We start from the raw sequence: 26,526 nt of genomic DNA, 5'->3' as shown, positions 1-26,526 counted from the left end.
TGACTCTAATCTTAACCAGTTTGCAAGTAAGCGAATTTAAAGTAACATCATCATCATAATTTGCATTTGGAGGTCTGACATCAGTTTACACTCATCTCTTGGTATCTCGTGTCCCCCTCCTCACTCACACATACTCACCCCTATCTTAAAGAATGGTATTCTTTCCAATTTTTTGTATATCTGCTTTTTTCACAATATTGCAAATTTTATTAGGAGTAGAACTCACGTGGTATTCACTCTCCAAACTTGCAAGTGATTTTACTAAGCACATGGTATAAAAAAGGGAGGCAGGGGCCCGGCCCAGTGGCACAGCGGTTAAGTTCACACATTCTGCTTCTCAGTGGCCTGGTGTTCACTGGTTCGGATCCCAGGTGCGGACATGGCACCACTTGGCAAAAGCCATGCTGTGGTAGGCGTCCAAGATATAAAGTAGAGGAAGATGGGCATGGATGTTAGCTCAGGGCCAGTCTTCCTCAGCAAAAAGAGGAGGATTGGCAGCAGATGTTAGCTCAGGGCTAATCTTCCTCAAAAAAAAAAAAAAAAGGTGGCAGGGGAATTTCAATAAATTTTCTTTAATACCTTTGAAATAAATGAAAATAGGGTAAGAGAAAAACATAGCAACAATATGAGGGGATTGAGCTTGAAATTTTCTAAGATACATTAGGATATGTAATTGATAAAAACAGTAATTTAAAAACCAGGCAAGGAAAACAAAGAAAATAACAAAGTGTCAAATGTTAACTAATTATAGAACAGAAAGTCAGTTAAGCGTTGGCAACTAAGTGGGAAAAGATCCAGCTATTTTTTGACTTTTAATTATTATAAAATCATCATTTTTATTAGGTTTTACTTGTCTTAGTGGCAATTGGAAAGCAGCTGGCTGTTGGCAGAAAAAACTTATAATACCCCAGAACTGTTAGTGAAAAAAGATATGAATTGCTGCATTTGATTCTACTTTTGTGTAAAAATGTATTATTATTATCACTAAGTAGCTCTGATCGTATCTATTAGGGAAACTTTGGGTAGTAAAAGGCAGATGAATTGTAGACTGAGGTCCAGAGAATAAAATTAAAAGATATTAAACAATAGCAAATTTAAACCCAAGATTTTATTGGATAAAGTGGGAGCAGGAAGTGGGAGTGAAAGGAGCCCTCTACTAGGAGCTAAAATATTGAATTATTTAGAGCAGCACAAATGGATATGGCTAGGACCAATGAAATGAAACCAGGGAAATGAAAATTTTTTCTATGAGACAATGTTGCTAACATCAGGGATATAATGAAACTGCCTCCCAGGAGACCCGCTTCATCTAACATAGAACTTTTCAATCTAAAAGCCAAAATCTCATCTGACCCTGTAGCATCCTAGCCTCCCTTACCTATGCATCATTATGGCAGAATGAATTACGTTGTCCAGCCTTTAAGACACTTATGTTTAATGAGTTATTTCACCTGTCACACAAGAATTATTCCAATAACCCACATAAATAACAATACCCATTGCTGTCATCAACAACAATGAAGACCAGTCCTACCAAAATTATTACCAACATTACCGGCAGATCTTATGACTTACCATGTGAGTATGTAGGAAATCTCTTTTGAGTTAATTGCAATGTTGTAAATCCTCTTGTGGGAAAAACAATTTCAGTCTTTCAAAAGATATAGGTCCCTCTACCTACAAAACGGGTTATGATAATGTCAGATTCACACCTACAGAAATAAACAAACACACAAACAGAATCACACTGTGATGAATACCTTCATGACATTTACAAAGTTGTGTAAGTTCCTCTAGGAAAGGATAGAGGAAACACAGGCCCACCATTTGTCACTGGAAATGCTTGGGGTCAGATTTGTTTAGGAATTCAGAATTTTGGAGAGTTTAGAAAAGCAATATGGTGCATCCACCTTAAATCTTTCCAAAGGGCCAGGAATCAAAATATTAACATTTGTGCAGTGAGATCACTGTTCACACTAAATGGAAATGACCCCAGGTGTTACAACCAGATTGATTCACATGAGGTCAGGTTTTGCCTTTAAGAAGTTTATGAAAAAGAATTCTGCTTTTCCTGGTTTGGAATTTGAGAACCGCAGATATGAGGTTGTGGACTTACACCTGCTGTGTTTAGTATCTAAACAAATCTGAATGTCAAGTGAAAACATGTTCAAACACCTCTGGATGCAGAGCTTGTAATTGCATTTGCATATACAACTTGTTAAAATATCTTCCATTTTGCACTTAGGCCAAAAATAACCATAGTTTAACAAAGAAAAACAGATGATGAATAAGTGAATAAATCAACGTGATGAAGAATCTTGCAATATTTCAATGTGCCAAATAAAAAGTAAAACTCATATATATTTTTCAAAGTGAGGTCCAATAAATGGGTCACACATCTTATTTGAAAAGCTTGCGTTTAATTTTCAAGTTTTTGCAATGCTTTTATTTCCTTAGTTATATGTAATCAACAAATAAGCTTTTTTTTGCTTTTAAAGATGTGGAGATGGCTGGCTGACATCATAGGATACTCAGAAATGAACTTGGGGTTAAGACAACAACATATTGACATAAGTAAGTTGAAGCAACTATTGTAATTGCATGAATGATTTTTGTTAACGACCTTTTCACAAAAAAAAAAAAACTGCAGGAAGAACTGTTCAAAGAGAATATGTCCATTTTTATTTGTTTGTTTTGTTTTTGAGGAAGATTCGCCCTGAGCTAACATCCGCTGCCAATCCTCCTCTTTTTTTCTTGCTCAGGGAGATTGGCCTGAGCTACCATCCGTGCCCATCTTCCTCTACTTTAATATGTGGGACACCTGCCACAGCATGGCTTGACAAGCAATGCATAGGTCCACACCTGGGATACAAACAGGCAAACCCCGGGCCACCGATGCAGAACATGTGAACTTAACCACTGCACCAGAGGGCCAGACCCCGGAATATGCCCACTTTTACTATGTAAAGATGCTGACCAACCCATTATGGAAATTCACTGCATTAACACTCACTTAATAAATTTAAAATGTAAAAAAGAGAGAGAATCTTATTTTAGACAAGGCATATACACTCATATTACAAAGGAAATATTTTAAAAATTTATTTTTCTAGAAATGCGTAAGTCTATTTCTCATTCTCCTCCATATTATGGATTTGAGGTAAGATATAATCGTTAGATTCTTGGGACGCAAAGCTAAATAATCTCAACAGGGCTTAACGACCAGATACGCAATGGATTTTTTGCACAAATGCTTATTGACGCAGAGGGTAACAAGTTTTGCTTTGTTTCAAATTTTCACAAAAGCACTAAAGACATGCTCTTGCTAGTGTTATTGCCATTATGCAGTAGGGATCTGTGTATTTTTTACTCCCACCAAATTTGATGAACAGATGCTTTTTAAATGATTTCTCCAGTATAAATATGAAAATCCAAACAAGAAATCAAAGTGCCAGGAGTTTTAAAGTTTTATGAAGGTGTGCGTTCTGGTCAATGCAAGCAGAACTTGAAACAGGTAAGTGTGCTGCAAATCTTCTGGGTTTGATTTTTTGTTTGCTTTGCATATAACCCTCTTTTATAACAAATTTGTATACAAGTGCTATTAGAGAATGAATCTGAGAAATTATTAATTTTATTTACTGAATCTTGTGTATTCCACGTTGAGTGTATTTGCATGTTTTCTTCAACAAAGGTACCTTCACAAATAATCTTTACCCCTTCCTTAAAACCAGTGATGTTGGGGTCATGGTCAATCACGTTCCTGGCGAGGGGAGTGGGAGTAAAATCTGGAGGGAAGCAAACTAAAGAACAGCAGTAACAGTTCATGAGCAAAACCTACGTATCATCACACCATCATCAAGAGTTGACTTATTCTTCCCACTTTTCCTATAAAAATGCTACATCTGCAGCTTTATAGGTTCAAAAGTAAATTTGCAAGCCCTAAGTCCCATAGTGAATAAATAGCATAACCACACATTTTCCACCTCTCAGTGCTGTCCGTGGAAAATTCCTGTAACACAAAAACAAGCTAAGCAAACTATTTATTAGAAGATAAATCTGTTGCCATTCTACTAAAAATGACATTTTCAATATTTTTTATTTTGAATTATCTATACCACCTTTCCCTTCATTTATATAATTGAAACTTAACTCTGTAATCTTTCTTAAAACAAACAAAGAAACAAAACTTCTTTATTTGCTTAGCATAGATCCTGCACAGATTAAAATTAAAGCCATAAATTGGGTGCTCTCTTACTTCTGAGAATTCAAAATCATTATATGGGAAAGCTTCATCCTGACACTCATCCAATTAATTTCATGGTTATGCAGCTATATTTCTTGGGGATTTTGCTTATAATTGTACTTTATTTGAAATTCTTAACCATCTATTTGAGTTTTCAGGGATCTTCAAAGTTCATGGATTAGCTATTTTAAAAGCACTGAACACATTACTTAAATACCTCCCAAAATTCGTACATTGAAGTCCTAACTCCATCAGTATGTCAGAATGTGAACTTATCTAGAAATAGGTTTGATTGAAGATGTACTTTGTTAAGAAGAGGTCATACAGGAGTAGGGTGGGCTCTTAACCCAGTATGACTGGTGTCCTTACAAAAAGGGGAAATTTGGACACACATACACACACAGGGAAAGCACTATTTGAATACGAAGATCATGACTCAACTACAAGCCAAAAAATGCCAAAGATGCCAGCAAGCCACCAGCAGCTGGAAGACAGGCCTGGAAGAGATTCTCAGTCACAGCCCCCAGAAGGAATCAACCTTGCCACCTCTATGACCTTGGACTTCTAGCCTCCAGAACTATGAGACAATAAATTTCTATTGTTTAAGCCATCCAGTTTGTGGCATGTTGTTACGACAGCCCTAGAAAACTAATACAATGTCCAAATAGTTATGTTCCTATGAATTCACGTTCTAATAAATGTACATTCATCTCTTTAAATCACAGGTGCACACCTTGAATTAGCCTCTAACTCAAAGTGTCCTCAGCCTGACACTATGTAAAAACTTGGCAATAAGTTAGGAGTTTACACATAGGAAATACAGTCACTCTTACCATGCTCAGTTTTCTCCTCCCTACCATTCAGCCAAGAAATAAACACCAACTGTAGACTATCGAACCATCATGAAGATGTCTTATGGACTTTCCTTATGTCTTATGCTGAATTGCTTCCCCATAATTTATTGACAACCTTATTATCTGACTTTTTTCTCTCTGTACAGAGAAAGCTGAGTAAAAACAATTCCTGTCCTGTGTTCAAAATAAGTGTTCTGTGTTCAAAATAATGGCCCTAATATTCAGAGGTTACCTTGACTATAACTCTGTCATAGAAAAATTCACCCATAGCTTGTCCTGGGCTTTACCTCAAGAGAAAAAAGGACTGTATAACATTTAGAGCTATCTAATAACGGATCTTGCTCCCTGGAAAAGCACAGGCACTGATGCAGCAAAGGGATGTTGTATAGGAACCCAAACCCACCAGGGGACTTTGGATTAGCTGACAGCTAACTTTTCCTCCAAGTCTCAGTTTTACAGTTCCATAAAGCAAATTTAAGTAGTACTGTATATTTTTGGGGAGGAGGGGTTCATCATGCTTTTAAAGGATGAAAGCTTCCTGCAAAAGGATGCCAGTTTTCAACATCTTACTACTTCGTTCACTGCACAATGGGCATTTAATCAATGTTTACTACTGCTAATAGTAATAACAACATAATCAACAATACGAGCCACAGTTGCCACCTAGACTATCTCTCACTGGAAATAATGAAAATTTCATCCTTGACTAAAGAGCTATGGAAGAGAGGATGTTCAGATCATAAACCTGAGGGAAGTCTAAGAAACCACAGAGGTATAATGAAACTGCACCACAAGAGATGAGCTATCAAGGTAATGGTCATTAAACTGAATGTTTCTCTAAAGGAAATACAACCAATTAGATGGCCGAAGCCAATTGTAAGTAGAAAACCAATGCTTATTTTATTTGAAAATGCAGAATACAACTTCTAGATATTATCATATTTAGTTTGAGAGTAAAGAACCTCATACATAGATGGTGAATTGATCTTTAACACTTAACCTATCAATAAGGTTTTTTTGTAATAAAAAAATACATAACATGAGAGTTATCCTCTTAACAAATTTTCAACTGTGCAGACCAGTATTGTTTACTATAAGCACAATCTTGTACATCATATCTCTAGAACTTTTTCATCTTGTATAACTGAGATTTTATACCCATTGAACAGCAGCTACTCATCTCCCCCTCCCCCCAGCCCTTGCCCGCCACCATTCTATTTTCTGCTTCTATGAGTTTGACTACTTTAGATACCTCATGTAAATGAAATCAGACAATATTTGTCCTTCTGTGACAAACATTTCACTTAGCCTGATGTCCTCAAAGTTCACCCATATTATCACACATGATAGGATTTCATTCTTTTTTAAGGCTGAATAATATTCCATTGTATGTATATACCACATTTTCTTTATCCTATCATCCATCGATGGACATTTAGATTGTGTCTACATCTTGGCAATTGTGAATAATGCTGCAATAAATACGGGAGTAAAGTAGCTCTTTGACATCCTGATTTCAATTTGTTTGGATAGGTACCCAGCAGTAGGACTGATGAATTACATGATGGTAAATTATTCTGGTTTTTTTTGTGGAATCTCCATACTGTTTTCCATAATGGCTGAAACATTTTATATTCCCACCAACAGTGCACGAGGGCTCTAATTTTTTCACATCCTTGCCAACACTTGTTCTTTTTTGTTGTTTTTGACAATGATCATCCTAACAGGTGTGAAATGATATCTCAATATGATTTTGATTTGATTAGTGACGTTGAGCATATTTTCAAACACCTGTGGGGTACTCGTGTGTCTTCTTTGGAGAAATGTCTATTCCTTTGTTCATATTTTAATCAAGTTGTTTGCTCTTTGCTATTGAGTTGTAGAAGTTCCTTATATATTTTAGATATTAGCCCCTTATCAGATATATGATTTACAAATATTTTCTCCCATTCCGTAGGTTATCTTTCACTCTGTTGATTGTATCCTTTGTTGTGCAGAAGCCTCTTAGATGGATGTAGTTCCACTTTATTTTTGCTCTTGTCGCCTGTGCCTTTTGGTATCATATCCAATATATCATTGCCAAGACTGATGTCATGATGCTTTTCCCCCTATGTTTTCTTCTAGGAGTTTTATAGATTCAGGTCTTACACTTACGTCTTTAATTCATTTTGAGTTGATTTTTGCATATGGTGTAAAATAAGGATCCAATTTTATTTTTTTGCATGTGGATAACCAGTTTTCTCAAAACCCTCTGATGAGGGAACTATCCTTTCCCCATTGTGTATTATTTGCTCCCTGGTGGAAGATCAATTGGCTACAAACATGTGAGTCTATTTCTCTCTATTCAGTTCTATTGATCTTTATGTCAGCCTTCATATCAGTACAATATTGTTTTAATTTATGTACCTTTGTCACATGCTTTGAAATCACAAAGTGTGAGGTTTTCAGCTATGTTCTTCTTTCTCAAGATTACTTTGGCTATTTGGGGTCCTTTATGGTTACATATGAATTTTAGGATTGTTTTTTATATTTCTGTAAAAATGCCACTGGGATTTTGACAGGGACAGCCTTGAATCTGTAGATCACTTTGAGTAGTAGGACATTATAACACTATTAAGCCTTCTGATCCATGAACACAGGGTGTCTCTCCATTTATTGGTTCCTTCTTTAATTTCTTTCACCAACGTTTTGCAGTTTTCAGTGTATGACTCTTTTGCTTCCTGGGATAACTTTATTCTTAAGGATTTTTTTTGATGCTATTGTAAATAGGATTGCTTTATTAGTTTCCTTTTGTATTGTTCTTTGTTAGCATATAGGAATGCTACTGATTTATGTATGCTGATTTTGCATCCTGCAACTTTACTGAATTTATTTATTATTTTGTGGTGTGTTAACGGTTTTCTACATATAAGATCATGTTATCTGCAGAGATAGTTTTGCTCCATCTCTTTCAATTTGGATGCCTTTCATATCTTTTTCTTGCCTAATTGCTCTGACTCGGACTTCCAGTACTCTGTTAAACAGAAGTGATAAGAGTCTCATTGATGCCTTGTTCCTGATCTTAGAGGAACATTTATTTGCTATTGAGTGTGATGTTAGTTGTGGGTGATTCATATATGGCTTTTATTATGTTGAGATAATTTCCTTCTATGCCTGGTTTGTTGAACGTTTTTATCATGAAAAGATGTTGAATTTTGTCAAAAGTTTTTACTACACCACTTGAGATGAGCCTGTGATAATTATCCTTCATTGTGCTAATATGGTATATCACACTGATTGATTTTCAGATGTTAAACCATCCTTGCATGCCAGATAAACCCCACTTGGTCATGATGTATATGATCCTTTTGTATGCTATTGGATTCACTTTGCTGGTATTTTGTCTAGGATTCTTGCATCTATATTCATCAGGGATATTGGCCTATAGCTTTATTTTCTTGTAATGTCTTTGTCTGGTTTTGATATCAGTGTAATGCTGGCCTCACAAAATGAGTATTGAAGTGCTCCCTCTTCTTTAATTTTTTCAAAGAGTTTAAGAAGGATTGACAATTCTTTTTAAAATGTTTGGTAGAATTAACTAGTGAGGCCACCTGGTCCTGGACTTTCCTTTGTTAGGAGGTGTTTGATTACTAATTCATTATCCTTACTAGTAATAAATCTGTGAAGATTTTCTGTTTCTTCATGTTTCAGTCTTGGTAGGTTGCATGTTTTTAGGAATTTATTACTTCTTCTAGATTCTCCAGTTTGTTGGCATAATTGTTCATAGTGGTCTTTTATGTCCTTTTCACTTATGGGACATAAGTTTTAATGCTTCATCTTTCATTTCTGACTTATGTATTTGAGTATTTTCCTTTTTATTTTTTATGAGGAAGATTGTCCCTGAGCTAACATGCTTCCAATCCTCCTCTTTTTCCTTGAGGGAGATTGTACCTGAGCTAACATCTATACCAATCTTTCTCTATGCTGTATGTGGGATGCCACCATGTCATGGCTTGATGAGTGGTGTCTAGGTCCATGCCCAGGATCTGAACCCGCAAACCCCGGGCCACTAAAGTGGACCTTGTGAACTTAACCACTATGCCACCAGGCCTTCCCTTTTTCCCTTTTCTTTTTAGTCTAGCTAATGGTTTTATCAATTTTGTTAATCTTTTCAAAAAACCAACTCAGTTTTGTTTATTTTTCTATTGTTTTCTATTTTTTATTTTGTCTACTATGGCTCTAATATTTCTTATTTCCACCCTTCTGCTATCTTTTGCCTTGGTTTGTTCTTTTTCTAGTTTTTGAGGTGCAAAGTTAGATTATTTATTTGAGATATTTCTTTGTTTTTCATTTAGGCATTTATCATTATTGTTTGTCTCAATAAATTTTCTAGGGGCCGACCCGGTGGCGCAGTGGTTAAGTTCACACATTCTGCTTCAGCAGCCCAGGATTCACCAGGTAGGATCCTGGGTGTGGACCTACTCACTGCTTATCAAACCATGCTGTGGCAGCCGTCCTACATATAAAATAGAGGAAGATGGGCATGGATGTTAGCTCAGGGTCAATTTTCCCCAGCAAAAAGAGGAGCATTGGCTGCAAATATTAGCTTAGGACTAATCTTTCTCTAAAAACAAACAAACAAATAAACAAAAACAAAATTTCTAACTTCCCTTTTGATTTCTTCTTTGCCCCTTTGGTTTTTCAAAAGTGTGTTGCTTAGGTGATGGCCTGGTGATGTAGTGGTTAAGTTCAGGTGCTCCACTTCAGTGGCCCAGGGTTCATGGGTTTGGATCCTGGGAGCAGACATACACATTGCTGGTCAAGCCAAGCTGTGGTGGCATCCCATATACAAAACAGAGGAAGACTGGCAAAAAAAATGCTAGCTCAGGGCCAATCTTCCTCACCAAAAAAGAAGTGTATTGTTTTAATTTCTGTATATTTGTAAACTTTCCAGTTTTCCTTCTGCTATTAATTTCTAGTTTCATTTACTGTGTTCAGGAAATATACTTGGTATGATTTTAGTCTTCTTAAATTTGTTAAGATTTGTTTTGTGACTTGTTCTGCATATGTTTGAGAAGAATGTGTATTCTGCAGGTGTTGAGTGGGATGTTCTGCATGTATCTGTTAGGTCAGTTTGGTGTATAGTGTTGTTCAAGTCTTCTGTTTCCTTATTGATCTTCTCTCCAAAAGTTCTATCCATTATTGAAACTGGGATCTTGAAATCCCCTAGTATTATTGTATTGCTATCTATTTCTCCTTTCAGTTCTATCAAAGTCTGCTTCACATAATTGAGTGTTCTGATATTGAGTGGAGATATATTTATAATTGTTAAATCATCTTGGTGAATTGACCCTTTTATCACTGTATGATATCCTTCTTTGCCTCTTTTGACAGTTTTAATTTAAGTTGTATTTTTCCTGATGTAAGTATGACCCCCCCCACACTCTCTTTTGGTTACAATTTTCATGGAGTATTTTTATCGATCCTTTTACTTTTAGCTTATGTGTGTTTTCAAATCTAAAGTGAATCTCTTTCAGAGAGCATATACTTGTTTGTTTTTTTTAATCCATTGAGCTATGTCTTTTGACTGGGGAGGTCAATCCATTTGCATTTAAAGTAATTATTGATAGAGAAAGATTATTGCCACTTTAATTATTTTTTGTCTGTCTTGCAGCATTTTTGTCTCTCTTTACCAATCCTGCTGTTTTCCCGGGTGTTTTATTGTTTTTTTTTTTTTGTAGTGACATGATTTGATTACCTTCTCATTTTATTTTGTGTATTTTCTATAGGTGTTTTCTTTATGGTTACCATAAGGCTTACATAAGACATCGTATACTTCTAACAGTCTATTTTCAGTTGATAACAACTAAACTTTAATCACATACAAAAACTCTATACTTTTACTTCTCTCCCTGACACCAACAATGCTATTGATGTCACAAATTGCATCTTTTTATATTGTGTACCCTTTAACATATTTTTAGAGTTATAGCTATTTATATACTTTTGTCCTTTGACTTTAATACTAGACTCAACAATGATTTATGCACTATTGGTACAACATTACAGTATTCTGTATTTTCTATATATTTACCTTTATCAGCAAGCTTTATTCTTTCATATGCTTTCAGGTTGTTGGTTAGCATCTTTTCATTCCAATTTGAAGGACTCCCTTTGGCATATTTTGTAAGTCTAGCCTAGTGATGATGGATTCTTTCATCTCTTGCTTATCTGGGAAAATTTTTATTTCTCCTTCAGTTTTGAAGGATAGTTTTGCCAGATGTAGTATTCTTGGTCAGCAGTATATTGTTTTTCTTTCAGCTCTTTGAATATATCATCTCACTCTCTTTTTGTCTGCAAAGTAATCCACTGATCATTTTATAGAGGTTCCTTTGTCTGTGGCAAGTCACTTTTCTTTCCCTGTGTTCAAAATTCTCTCTGTCTTTGACTTTTGACACTTTGATTATAATGAGTCTTGGTGTGGACATCTTCAGATTCCTCTCATTTGGATATTTTGGGCGTCTTGAATCTCGATGTTCATTTGCTTCCCCAGATTTGAGAACTTTCAGACATTATCTCTTTGAGTACTGCTCTGCTTCTTTCTCTCTCACTTCTCCTTCTGGGATTACTACAATGCATATATTGCTGTTGGATGGTTTCTCATAAGTCCCTTAAACTCTTTCAAGTTTTGCTTTTTGCTTCTCTGACTGAATAAATTCAAATGACCTCTCTTTGAGTTCACTTCTTTCAGCTGCTTAATCAAATCTGCAGTTGAACCCATCTAGTGAAATTTTTAGGTAAGTTATTGTATTGTTCAGCCCCAAAATTCTGTTTGGTTTTTAAAATATATTTGCTATCTCTTTGTTGAAACACTCATTTTGTTCATTAATCATTTTCCTGAACTCACTGAGTATATTTATGATGGTTATTTTGAATTCTTTGTCAAGTAATTCATATATCTCCATTTCTTTAGCATTGATTTCTGGAGATTTATTTTTTTCCCTTTATTTGGGCCATATTTCCATATTTTTTAATGTTTCTGGACACTTTATATTGGTGTCTGTCCATTTGATTAAATAGCCACCTCTCCTTGTCTTTACAGACTGACTTCATACAGGGAAAGACCTTCACCAGTTAGCCTGGAAAGAGATTCTGGGGGCCTCTCAAACATTTTCTGTGGCTGTGACTTCTCTGGACGTGTGCATGTAAATTTCTAACTAGAGAGATTTGCCAGTTTCTTTTTTAGAAGATAGTAATCTCCTGTTCCCTCTCATGTCTGCTGTCTGTGTTCCAAAATAGGCCATACAGAGGCCAGTCCCTCACGCAGACCCTCCACCCGATTTGGAGATTGATGCTCCAAATTTCTTTCCTCAGGGAGAAGCTCGGATTTGGGAGTTTCACCTGCTCATTCTGCATCGAGCTGAGGGGAGGGGTTATGGCGATGAGTACATATTATAGTTCAAACTATTCCTATACAATCAGAGGTTCTTTTTTTCATGAATAACATGTAACAACTAGCTCATACTGTTGCCTTTCTTTTCAGCAGAAGGTTCCTCATAAAGTCAACAATAAAACTACCATATCATCCAGCTGTCCCACTTATGGATATATATATAAAGGAAATGAAAACAGAATATTGAAAGGTTATCTTCATTCTCATATTCTTTGCATTATTCACAATAGCCTCTGTATATATATACCACACTTTATCCATTCAGCTGCTGGTGGACACTTAGGTTGTCTTATAAAAGAAAAAATTCTTGCCATTTGAGACCACATGGATGGACCTTAAAGGTGTTATGCTATGGGGAAATAAGCCAGACAGAGAAATAAAATTCTAAATAGTGGCACTTATATGTGAAATCTTAAGAGAAAAAGAAAAAAGCAAACTCAGAAACAGAGAGAAGAAAAGTGATTGTGAGGGGCTGGGAGGTGGGAGAAAGTTCCAGCTAGAAGATGAATAAGGTCCACGCATCTAATGAGAAGTGCTGACTATAGTTGATAACTTTGTATTGTACAAGTGAACTTTGTTAAGAGAGTAGAACTTGAACATTCTCACCAAAATAAAAAGTGAAGATATGTATGTGAGGTCATGGATGGGCTAATTAAATTGATGGGGGTATCCTTTCACAATATACACATATATCAAATCACCACAATGTACACTTTAAATATTTTACAGTTTTATATGTCAGTTATACCTTAATAAACCTGAAATTTAAATCAGTCAGAGATCATAGAATTGGATAAAAATTTTGAAAAAGTAAAATCCAACTATATACTTTCTGACAGACATCCATTTTAAATATAAAGACATAGATAAATTAAAAGCAAAAGAATAGAAAAATATACACCATGGAAACACTTATAAAAGAAAGTTTGAGTGGCCATCTTATTATCAGATGGACACATCAGGCAAAGGGCTAAGAACAATAATAAAGAAGGAGATTATATGATGACTAAGGGGATGATTTATCAAGAAAGAAAGAAAGAAAGAAATATCAAGAAAGAAATCTTAAATATTTGTAGACTTTCAAAATAAATTAAACAAAAACTGAGAGGAGAAACAGACAAATGTAACAATTATATTTGGAGGCTTCAAAACTCTTCTCTCACTAATTGACAGAACATTAAATTAGTAAGGACACAGATGACCTGAAAATACTTTCAACTGACTGAACCCATTGATATTTATAGACCACTCCACTCTTAGAGAGCAGAATACAGATTCTTTTCAAGCGAACATAGACAATCACCAAAATATCCATACAAAGGACATATAAAGGACACAAAGACCTTATTCTATGTATAAAAAACACATTATTAAAGTTAAAAGATTAAAATGATTGAAATTATTCAAGTACATTCTCTACCATAATGAAATTGACAAATGAGGTAGACAGAGGGACTACCATTACTTACTCATAAATAAAATGAAAGAGACAATAAGTGGCTAGGAGTTTGCAGAAATGTGTTAATAATGACGGTTGAAGTTGTTGAAAAAAAAATTTTCTGAGGAAATAGAATTTACTCTCATATTGATAAATTTGTATATTTTAGGTGAATGCTTTCTCTCTACCTCCTATTCCAATCTATGATCCATTTTCATACTACTACTATGTAATCTCAAACTGAATCATGTGAATTCCTTGCCTATAAATACTTGATAGTGCCCTACTTTCAGATCCGTATATTCCCATTTCATTAGCATATTAGACAAAACTCTTCTAAAACCCTTCCTAAGCCAAATTTGTCTGTACATCCTCTCTCCTACATGAGGACAATATTTTCTTACAAGGGTCTTGACCAGCCACACAGAATTTGAGTACTGAGGGAATGGTTATGAAATACAAACCACCTGGATATAGTCTGAACTCAGAAGGAAAGAACAAATGTTGGCCAATGAGACAAAGAAAGAGTTTTAAGAGACCAAGTAAAAACAGATCCAAGAAAAATTTTAGGCAGAAGATAAATCCAAGATAAATCCAACTGCGTCTCTCTCTAGAGATAAAGTTAAGAATGAATCTCAGGAAAGAATAAAAGGAGGGTAGAGGATGATTGGCAAGAATGGTGGTGGAACACTAAAGTTGTCGGCAAGAGAATGGTGCTTGATTGGCCCATTGCTTCAGATCAAGGGGAAACAAACTTAACTCTGGAAGAGCATCTTACGGTACATCTACCGAACACATATTCTAACCTTCTGGTTGTAAACTGAGAACCCAAAGAAGAAATAATGGTTAAACAGTTATCAGTCTTCCTCTTGCAGGGACAAAAAATTAAATAAAAATTATTTAAAGAAAATTAAATAAACATGCAATAAATTAACTAAAAATGGAATTAATTGCCACCATTTTAAAACTGGAATATTTTACATTAAAGTCCATATTTTTGCAGCTTCTCTAGTAAAACAAAAAATCTGTTCTTGCCAACCCATCATTCCAACATGGCAACAATTATCTGGAGCTGAACATCAGAATCTTCTTTCACAGGCTGGATTACACAAGTCCTTTACATATGTTCTTTATGAATAGTCCCTTTCTGTATTCAAACATTTAGCTGGATTGCCTTTAGACTTCCCTTAGCCATAAAGACATTTGAGATTTAAACCCGTAATCAGGTGGGAATATTCTGTAATCCCCATAACTTGAATAAATACTGATGACTTACTCCTTTGGCTCATGCCTCTCTCTTGGGTGAATTTATTCTAATCATCCAAGATTCAGTTAAAGCCTTTGTCTTCTGTGACTAACTTTAATGCTTAGGCAAAAATAAAATATCTCTTCCTTTGTTCTTTCATAACACTTTCTACCTTTTTCATTTGAGCCATGACTACATGTTAGTCATTCACACACCTCTCTCTCATGTTGTGTAGTAAAGTCCTTGAGATCAAGACTTACCTCTATTGATCTTCCTATCCCAAAATCAGCACCCTACTTGGTACATGGGAGACACTTTAAATCCCAGTGTCTGCCAAGAGAGGTCACATATGGTCCTGGATTTTAGCTGTTAATAAGTTGGGAGGATGAGAATTCTCACTTCTAGGGACGTCCCAGGGTATATTTTGGTATGCACTGATAATGACTGTGGCTTCTGCAGAGTTGGGAAACAGCACCAAAACTTGTGGCATGATAGGAGTTAGTACTACTGCATGGTTATCAACATCTTGTCCCAGATATCATGAAGAATAGGTAGGAAATGCTACAGAGATACCAAGCGGGCAAATCAGCTCTCATGACTGACTCACTCTTGAAGTCAGTGACCTGTTTCTGCACTGTAGTATCTTCCCCCAGACCAAAAAAGAGAGAGAGAAAAAGTGGTAGATGCTACATAATAGGAGAGAATGAGCTCCTCGGCACACATGGGGCTCACCCCTGGGGACATCCATGAATAAAGGCTTAAGAAGAACAGCTGCTCCTACAATAGCAGGTGCGAGAGAGCCACATAAATACCATATGCACTGTTATTACACCATAAATGTGTGTGTAAATATACGCACAGCATATGAATATATACATACATATGTTTATAAATGTATACACATATGGATGTATACCTGTGTGTGTATGTGTATACTCAGTAGATTAGTTAGTTGAAAATCTTCCAGTATCATAAGAAAATATATGCAGCAGGAGCAGAGGCAGTAGGAAAGAATTATAGAAGTTTGAGTGTTATTTCTCACTGTGGAAAATGAGATACGTTCATGAAAAGAGGAGATAGTTGCACATATATTCACTAGAGGAAGGACTGTCTTTTTAACAATAGTTTTTCAGTCTTATACAACAGATCTTAATTCACATGAAAATGTCATATAAAGGGAAGAATCTGTCTTTAGAACATTTGTGAATAAACTTGCCATCTGGAAACTAACAATTGTGATTTTTCAAAGTGCAGAAAAAAGTTTAGCTCTCAGGTTTGAAAATAAAGCCTTTTTAGGCATTTTAATTTATTTAATATTCAGTAAGCTAAATAAAAGTTTATTTCAAACTTTATTTATATTAAGAGAAATCAAAGTAGAAAAATCCCCTGAATTTAAAAAGCAAAAATATTTTGAGTGCAACAATTGTATATATGTTTGTATATGTAAATGTATGCATATATACACAGACACACATGCACACACTCATATATATATACATACATAATTAGCAAACATTTTAAAGATCTGGTTGTGAGGATATTGTTAAATATTTAAAAAGCAATGGGGAACTCTATAAGAAGGTTTCTGAGGATGTGTGAAGGAAGAGCCCCCAAGTGAAAGTGCTTCAGCAGAGGGAGGCAGGACAAAATAGATACAGGTGTAGGTAGTTTCGCATGTGTGGAAGTAAGAAATTGAGGGAGATCTAGTCATATTTTCTCTGTGAAGTAAGAGGTAAAACGGGATTTCTGTTGGGGGCAGGGAGGCATTGCTGGATTCCAGTTTTGAAAAATGTGGGGAAGAACTGATGCTTTTAATGCAGTGAAGAAATCATCAAAAAGAAACTTGGAGGGGTATCCCGCTTGCGTAGTGGTTAGGTTCGCATGCTCCACTTCAGGGTCCCAGGGTTTGCTGGTTTGGATCCCAGGTGTGGAACTACACACTGCTCAACAAGCCTTGCTGTGGAGGCATCCCACATAGGAGAACTAGAAGGACTTGCAACTACGATAAACAACTATGTACTGGGGCTTTGGGGAGAAAACAAAAATGAGAAAAAAAAGGAAGATGGGCAACGGATGTTAACTTAGGGCTAATCTTCCTCACCAAAAGAAGCAGACCTTAAAAAAATTTAAAAAAGAAACTTGGAGTAAGATTTACTGCAAGTGTTTATGCTGAGAAAGGATGTTGATAACAAAAAATGAGATGCTTCAAGGACCATATGATAGAAAGGCAATGAACTGGAACCTTCACTGAGGTCCTGAAATGACCATAGCTAGGAAAACAGGTTGTACTCAGAGAATGTGATACCTGAATTAGTGATTACACAGCAGAAAAAATCTACATTAATAGCAAAATTCATAATGTGAGAGAGAGAGATGTGAATTGGAGCTGTGGACAAGGTCTTTAGAGATGAGGATGTTAAGGACAGAGAGTCCGTGGGCACACGGGTGTCACCAAAGATAGTAACGGCAGGATTTGCGTGGAGATAATGTTAGTGAGCCAGTCACCAAAATTTTTGATAAATAATTGGGAGTATACTGGATTTTTCTGTTGACAATGGCAATAAGATGGCAACGAGAAACGTACAGTGAAATATCATGGATCTCAAATGAGTTGTAATGTGTGTGTTTTACAAGAGAGTGGAGGTCTTATTGCTGGAAGTACTACTGGAGAGTATGGAGTGCAGAAACAATATCTCACCACCCAGGACTATGAGAAATGAGCAGCTAGCACTTAAGAGCTTAGCAATGAAACTGGTATCTTCATCTGAGAGTCAAGTTTTACTTAACGGCAAAAAAGTGCAAATGGTGAAGATAGGGCTATTTTTACAACCCCACAATGACAGTTCTAGAGGTTATGGTGGGAAAGTTTTGAAAGTAAAGGTGTGGTATGGAGCTGGATCCAAGAAAAGGAATTACATAATGTTGGGGAGAACAGTGCAGTACAGTATAAAAAAAATCACAAAGCCCTACTCATGAGGCATCGACCAATTTAAACAGAAAAAGAGCAATGATGGATGGGGAACCCCTTTGAGCAGGGTGGTCTCTGAGCACAGGGACCTATAGTTTCACTTTTTCAGCAGGAATGCCTACAGTCCCAACACTTTCCAACTCTGTTTACAGGATACACAGCTAGGGTGAAGGTGCTTAAAGAAACCGTCACCATTATAAATTAATACATTGCCATTTTATTTATATATTAGTCCTCCCTAAGTCTTTTTAGTATGAACCATTGTAAGAGCATAAGTTTTTAGTATATTAACACAATTGATTTTCTGCACCTGCAAATCTAATGTTTGGTCTTTAAATCAGTATGTTTTCATCAAGGTTGTTACATTTACGGGATACAGATATGGGCCTTGTAACCAGAGAGCCTAATTTGGAAAAAAAATCACATTATCTTATCATACCTTTTCAACCACAACATGTATGAACACAGATTTTTATCACATATGAAGAAAAATAATCAGCCCATTAATCAGTATCATAATAAGACAGGCTATTCCCACTCTTGACCGAGAGCTTATATCTTAATTTTCTCAACTGTTAAAAAAAATATTCAAACCATTGCCTGTGTTTCACACAACTATATATCCTGCCAACTATCATTAATCTTTCTAAAACTCAATTACATAAGGCCTTTGAAAAATGAAAGAAAAAGAGGTGACCACTTGATTTCTTTGTCCCTTTTGTTCACTCTGCCAATATGCATTTTTCTAGAACACTTTCTATGCACTAGGTATTGCATTAGGTCAAACCTTTGGCCTTGAGGAGTTCATGAGTTGAGGGTATTCAGTTCCCTCAACACTCTGGTGATCTTACAGATGACATACTTCAGTTTCTTACTTCATGTTGAATATTGATTTTCCAACATTTTCAACAAAGAAAGGTCATCCTAGGGAAAGATCTTTTACTTTAGTAACAATCTTTAATTTTTTTTTTCAAACACAAATGCTGAAACTCATGGCCTTCATTCAAACAAGCTTTCATTTAAACAGATTTTCTTCTTTTCTCAGACTTGAATGTAGCTGGTGACTTGACAGTTGAACAGCTGTTAACTTAAATTTCCATAAGTCTGTATGTTTTGAAAAAGAAGATTAAAATACTTCACTTTTCTATTCAGGTCCAACAAAAACAAGGGCAGTCAAACCTAAACCATTTTGTGAAGAGAAAAAGGCTAGAATTCTTTTGGTCTTTTGCGTTGTATCTTTTCATATCACTCCCCCACATCCCCTGCCGCCACAAGACACACAAACACACACACACACACACACACATATGCACACACACCCCTCTGTCCCCAAAAGGAGCTCAAACTTAATTTTTCATGGGGTTTGTAGAAACACACGTAATGAAAACAGTATTGTTTATTCAACATCAAAGACTTTCTAGATTTGTCTCTTTGTCAGCAGTTTTTGAGAATCATTAATTTAAAGCAATGTAGATAGTTGTCTTTATTGGATAAACATCAAAACCTTCACAATGGAAGAAAAAAGAGAAATGCTCTGGCACTGGAATTAACACTTCGGAATAGAGATCGAGGATATTGTCGGTTGATTTCAGAGACTAACAGAACTTGTATGTAGACATTCTCAATTGAACATCTCATTCGGTGCTCTTTTCTCTGTTTAAGCCTAGTGTTAATTTAAGTGGAGGACTCAGCAGACTTTGCTTTTAGTATATCTAAATAAAATACACTCTCTTGCAATATATGTAAGGATATCACGTCAGTGAACACTACATTTTTGGTTATCTATTGAGGGAAGGAATAAAAGAGGCTGAGACTCTTTTCTCTTTCTTCACTGTTTGTGTAACCATGGCCCTCCCTGTTCTGTTTTCACGTAAATGAAAAACAAACAAACACACAACATGATAAGTGCACAGTTACCCTGTATCTTAAACTAGAGAAGAATGCAAGTAGTTATTTAAAGATAATCAGCTACATCAACAGCATCCAGTCTGGCCAACTATGTGGCAGGTTCAACCAAGCAAAGCTGAGTCAGGTGTGATGTTGACTTCAGTTGGCCACTCAGGAAGGTCCAGATAAGATGAACATTGGGCACTCCCTTAAAAAAAAGACATTCAAGGGACTGGCCTCGTGGCGCAGTGGTTAAGTTCACACATTCTGCTCCAGTGGCCCAGGGTTCACTGCTTCAGATCCTAGATGCAGACCTACACACCACTTGTCAAGCCATGCTGTGGCAGGCAACCCACATAAAAAGTAGAGGAAGATGAGCACGATGTTAGCTCAGGGCCATTCTTCCTCAGCAAAAAGAGGAAGATTGGTGGCAGATGTCAGCTCAGGGCTAATCTTCCTCAAAAAAAAAAAAAGAAAGAAAAAAAAGGCATTCAAAGTTCTGTACATATTTCATTAGATTTCACGTTTTAAGAATATCCGGTATGTAAAATAGTCAAGGTATTACATCTTCTCCAGGAAAAAAAGCATGTAATGAATGCTAAATTTTATTAATAATTTGAAATTTAATTCTGATCATAATATGATAAATATGATGAAAATTCTATGAGAATCCATTCACTTAGCCAGTATTTATTGAGCATTCACTAGATTCACTCAGTGAACATTTTTTGAGCACCTTCCTGGTGACAGGCTTATTTGTAGATATTGAAGACACAAGAACAACATGTCATATCTCAGATCCCAGGAATACAGAGATGAAGGAGGTGTCGACAAGCAAGATTGACAGGACCATACAAAACTAATTTCGAGACATTATGATAACAGATAAAATAGGAATTAATAGAAAAGTTACTAGTGTTAAGGGGAATAATCAATTAATTGAGTACTGGGAGAAAGACCAGGGAAGACTTTCCAGAAGATAAGGTATTGATAATGGTCCACTAAGGAAGAGGAAACATTGCCAAGGTAAGATAAAAGAGGAATGCTCATATCTCTGAGAGCTATGAAAGAGTATAATTAGTTTCATTGTATTGTTATTTGATCTGCTTTTTTCAAGTATTGTTATTTCACGTACATATTTCTATATAAGTTCATGGTCCTAAACTGTAACATCTTAATAGCTGTATTGCATTTTAATGCATGGATAAAGCACAGTTTAATAAACTGCTGTTAGATATTTGATTGTTTCCAGTTTTTCATTAAATTACCATATACATTTCAGAAAAAAAATCTTTGAAAAGTTGAAGTATATTCATAGAACTGATCCCATACTTTTCCAGACGTAAGTGAGTTTCAAGGTTTAACTCTGATGGACCAGCCCTGGTTAAAGTTTGGCACACTTGGTTTCAGCAGCCCAGATCTGCTTCCCGGGTGTAGAACCATACCACTCACCTCTCAGTGGCCATGCTGTGGCAGCGGCTCACATGAAGACAAGAGGAAGATTGGCAACAGAACTTAGCTCAGGGTGAATCTTCCTCAGCAAAAATAAATAAATAAATATTTATCTCTCAGGAAACTGCAACTATTTATTTTGAATATCATTAGTGACTGATAAGCACACTAGATTTCCTGTAGTTTAATAAGTTTTTACTGGTTCATTAAATTTCAGCTACACTGAGGCAGAGATCACTTCATTCACTAATATATACCTAAGACTTGTAGTGCCTGATACAAACCCTCAGTAATTAATTACTAAATGAATGAATGAATGGATGGACATCATCATTTAACTTAACTCTGTTTATTTAATAGGTGTATTTTAACATCATAGAGTTTGCTTATATCCACATGTTGATTTATTATTTTCTCGTCATATACTATCCACCTTGTACTACATTTATATTATAGGGTTATCTCGCACACTCTCTGGTTCTTAACCAATAGCTCTTCTACTCGTTCTTCTGGTTACAACATGCCACTTGTGTTTGGAAGAGTTAAGCGCCCAAGCCCAGGGAGTAATCATGACTATCTAAGCCTACAGATTTCATTCTTCTTTGCCAGACATCTACTTTTGCAGCCAGTAGCGGCCATATGATCCATTTCTTATCACTAAGATTAAGAGAAAGTTTCCTGAAAAAACTTCTTGGAATTATTTTTTTGTTATTGGGGGAAAAAAAAACAAAAAGAAAGAAAACCACTTGAGGAAAAACCCATTTTTATCAACGTCTCTCATGATTATTTGCTTTGAATGCAGTCATGATGTCTGGAGGTGTTGCCATTTGGAAACCATATTTCAACATGCCTGGAGTCAAAGAAGCAACCAGCTGCAGACAATGGAGTAGAAGCACGTCCTCGGTAAAATGATGGAGCTGTACCAACTCCGGACTGCTAACCTCTGGACTTCCTTGTATTTAAGGTAATTAAAAAACATTATTGCTTAAGTCGCTCTAAGGTGGAGTTTCCATTACTCGAATCTGAAAGTCTTTCTGGCACAATTTTACTGTGAAACTTTATTAATGTTATACTTAAACCCATCCACCATAGCTTTCATGTTATCACTCCTTTCATCATTGGTCAAATTTCTTTAGATCTGGAATAAATATTATATTGTTTTCCTTTAATTTCACAAATTAATTCTATTTAGGTATATCTCTTGCAGTTTATTTCAACATACGAAATGAAGAATGGGATAAATTAATCTTTACACTCAGATTTAAAGCCCATAGGAACATAGTTACTGAATTTTCTGTTGGAATTTCTGCAATTTTTACTTTTCTTTCTGCTGGTCATTTTTTATTATTTTTAACATTACGTCAAAAGATTTTGTCAATTTGGGACTGGCCCCGTGGCTGAGTGGTTAAGTTTGCGCGCTCCGCTGCAGGCGGCCCAGTGTTTTGTTGGTTCGAATCCTGGGCGCGGACATGGCACTGCTCATCAAGCCACGCTGAGGCGGCGTCCCACATACCACAACTAGAAGGACCCACAACGAAGAATATACAACTATGTACCGGGGGGAGCTTTGGGGAGAAAAAGGAAAAAATAAAATCTTTAAAAAAAGAAAAGAAGATTTTGTCGATTAAAAATTTGGATGTATTTTAAAAGCTGGCATGATCAGTTTGGCATCATTAATTTAAAAATATGTTAATCCTTGACTAAATTAATATACTTACCTAATTTGATTTTAGTAACAATTTGTCAAGTTCTAGGAAATATTCCACGAGGACTTAAATTATCAGGAGATTTTTCCACAGAGATAGAAGAGGGGAAGGTAATGTGACCACAGATGCATTCAGGAGTTATTCGGCTACAAGCCAAGGGGTGCCAGTAGCTGCTAGAAACTACAAGAGGCAAGGAACAGATTCTCCCCCAGACCCTTTGGAGGGAGTATGGCCCTGCTGACATCTTTGATTTAGGCCCAGTGATACTGATTTCAGATATTTTGCTTCCAAAAATATAAATAAAAAAACTTCTACTGCTTTAAGCCATCAACTTTGTTGTAATTTGTTATAGGAGCCACAGGAAATGAATACTAATGTCTTTGTTATTGTTTCCATCATTCTTCTATATGAACATTACTTGTGCACTGCAGTTTGACTAATTGAAAATTCTTATCTCTAGTAATTTATTTGCCTGAATATTCTCATACACAATCATCTGCAAAAGTGCTATTTTTATTCCTTTTTCCTAATGCTGTATTTTTCGTACTTTGTTTTTTGCTATTAGAGATATTGCATGAATTCCAATACAATACCAAAAGAACGACAGGATTGTGCTCTAATTTATCTACATCTTGTTTTGAGAAAGAATTATCGGTGCTTATTCATTGAATAGAATGATTTCTTATTCTCTCAATATATATTTTTGTTTTACACATCTTTAGAAATAACATGGGCCTTTATAGCATTTCACAGTACAATCAATGTAGAGTGGTATAAAATGATGATCGAATTTATAGTATAATAGCTGTGAAATGCATACATCTTACATGATAGATTAAGTTAATAATTTCCTGATGGTTATCATCACGTGGTTGAATCTGTATATTGAGCTCTTACTCAGATTTTTTAAAGATCACTTTGCTATTGATAGTTTACCCACCCCTCGTGTAAGAAGGTTGCCAAGAAAAGTCTCTGGGTCTCTTTAAGATCTTGGAAGTAGAGCTCTCTGTTGATAAAAGTTATAGAGTTGCAGATTCAGAAGGAAAAATTTCCAAGCACTGAGAAGGCAAATGTCACAAAGTATTTTTATCTTTTTGAAAAATGGGCTCATGAAATGATGGTGCCAAATAGTCCATGAACAAAGGATTTTAAGGGTAGAAAGTGGTATGTTTGGGTCAATGCTGGAAGGACTGAAGTACTGTCTAAGTTTTCCCTAGGAAAGAGGAAAAGAACTGGATTTAGAGGATAGTCGTTAAACGGGACAGATCCATTTCTCTGCTCCAATATACAGCATCTAAGAGAGAAGGGAATTTGATAGGGAAGAACACAGAGTCCAAATAACTAAGATTGACATCTTGAGAACCATTGAAAAATCCACGCACAGGCTTGATAAGGAAGCAATGAATCCACAGACCTTAAAGGGAATATGGATGTTTGGGCAATGAGCCTGTGAGCCATGAAGAGAAAAAACTAAAACCTAAAAGACACTTCTCTAATTCTTCATAACTTACATCCCTGCTCCTCCTTCACCAACTCTACAAGAGGAGGAGGCTCCAAACGCTGCCAAGATGAATTTCTTCCAGCCAGGTAGATGGAGATCAGAAAAGAATTATAGAAAAAGTACCATTTCTTTTACTTGATGGTCGAACAGAAAATTTATACATTCTGAACAGGTCTTTCTTCCCTAAAAGTACTTAATCATATAGTAATATTTTAATGTATTGAATTCTGTTTAGTCTGTATCTAAATTCATACATGATATTTAACTCTAATTTGTCTGGACTATTTTGGATATTTTTCTACTAATTTATAAACACACATATCCATACACATTTGCTTTATAACAGCTTACAGAACATAGAAATTATTCTTTTAATATTTATAGTCATTCTACAGGGAATCCACTGGAATTTATCCTATAAAAATTATTTTAGTGACTTTTACAGTATTTTATTGCTTATTGATTATACTTGGACTTTATTTATTTGTTTATTTATTTATTGGCCCATAAAGTTGATCCTTTTCCCACTTCAATCTATACTGGCTTTTAAATGCAGCCTACACTCACATTAGCTTTCCTGGTACCTATAGACACCATTGGTTGACATTGAATTTTTAGTGAACTGTAACACTTAACATTTCTTTCAGACAGGCTTCCAAGTCATTTTTAGAATTCCTATACATTTGACCTTTTAGTCTTAAGTGTAATAACATAGGGATTTTATTAAAATTCATCTTAATATATTTTCATTCATCTTGTATAAGTGATTCTATCAAATAGCAATTATTATATAATGTTGAATAAATGAATGATTTCTGGAGTCTGATTCTGTCATCCGACTGACATTACTCTTCACATTTGATAAGCATGCTATCTTCAAAGTTATTATTTGAACTATTGCTTAAAACAGAGCAGAGAAAAGTGTTCTGGGAACGTCCTTTGAAACTTCCCTTAATTTTGATATCAATCCATTAATCAAAGCCTTTTGGTTTCAGTTGTTCAGTCATTTATGAACCCAACTTATTTTATTATATCTAGCCATATTTTTCCTTCCTAAACATGATGTTATTATGAGTTAACTGGCCAATATTTTATTATACTCCCGACTCACTCTCTCGATTGCATTATCTTGATATATTGATCTAATAATCAAGGTAAATAACTTAATTAGAAATTGGAATTTGAAATTACAATTATATCTAGATGTAATTCTATTTGCTTTGCTTACATTTTTCTTAAGGTCTCTCAATGCTATATTGTTTGAGATGTATTCGTTCAGTATTGTTAGTGTTTTTTTCCCATATATTCTATATTCCTTAAAGTAATGTTTCATTCTTTTAAGTAATTTTCCTATCATACATGTATTATGTGATTCCACAGTTAGAAATTCATGCATTGCTGTTACCCACATAAGCCTGGTTAAGTCTAAATTACTCTCTTGTTTTTAGTCTATTTATGTCTTCTACTTATAAATGAAGTAATTTTGAATATTTTTTAAATCTAGTCAGTGACCTGTATATTTCTATAGGGAAGTTAAGGCCATTTACATGTAACCTGATATATGCATACATATGTTATAGATGTATATACAATATGCATGCATGCATATATACAAGTGCATATTCCAATATGTATACTTACATGTTTACATATACATAAATATGTGTGTATTTTTATGTGTATTGTATACATATATACAAAATCCTAAACAGTGTTAAAAATTAACCTTTAATTCTTATTTCTTTTAATAAATTTATTTGGTATTTAATGAGTTTAAGCTCTTTATTTCCTTGAACTAG

The 26,526-nt window shown here is 35.4% G+C and overlaps 1 long non-coding RNA gene across 1 annotated transcript in view; it reads left to right on the top strand.

Moving 5' to 3' along the window:
• Nucleotides 1-26,526, top strand: part of LOC106834823 (uncharacterized) — a 65,716-nt gene that overhangs the window by 20,573 nt on the left and 18,617 nt on the right. The window contains exons 3-4 of the long non-coding RNA XR_011504884.1: nt 2,499-2,574; nt 22,323-22,484. This is a non-coding gene — a long non-coding RNA (uncharacterized lncRNA). The remainder of the gene's footprint in view (nt 1-2,498; nt 2,575-22,322; nt 22,485-26,526) is intronic.

Source organism: Equus asinus, chromosome 7 (genome assembly GCF_041296235.1).
Source record: "Equus asinus isolate D_3611 breed Donkey chromosome 7, EquAss-T2T_v2, whole genome shotgun sequence".
Taxonomy (NCBI): domain Eukaryota; kingdom Metazoa; phylum Chordata; class Mammalia; order Perissodactyla; family Equidae; genus Equus; species Equus asinus.
The sequence above is the reverse complement of the archived record's forward strand: the minus strand, read 5'-3'. Positions and strand labels throughout refer to the sequence as shown.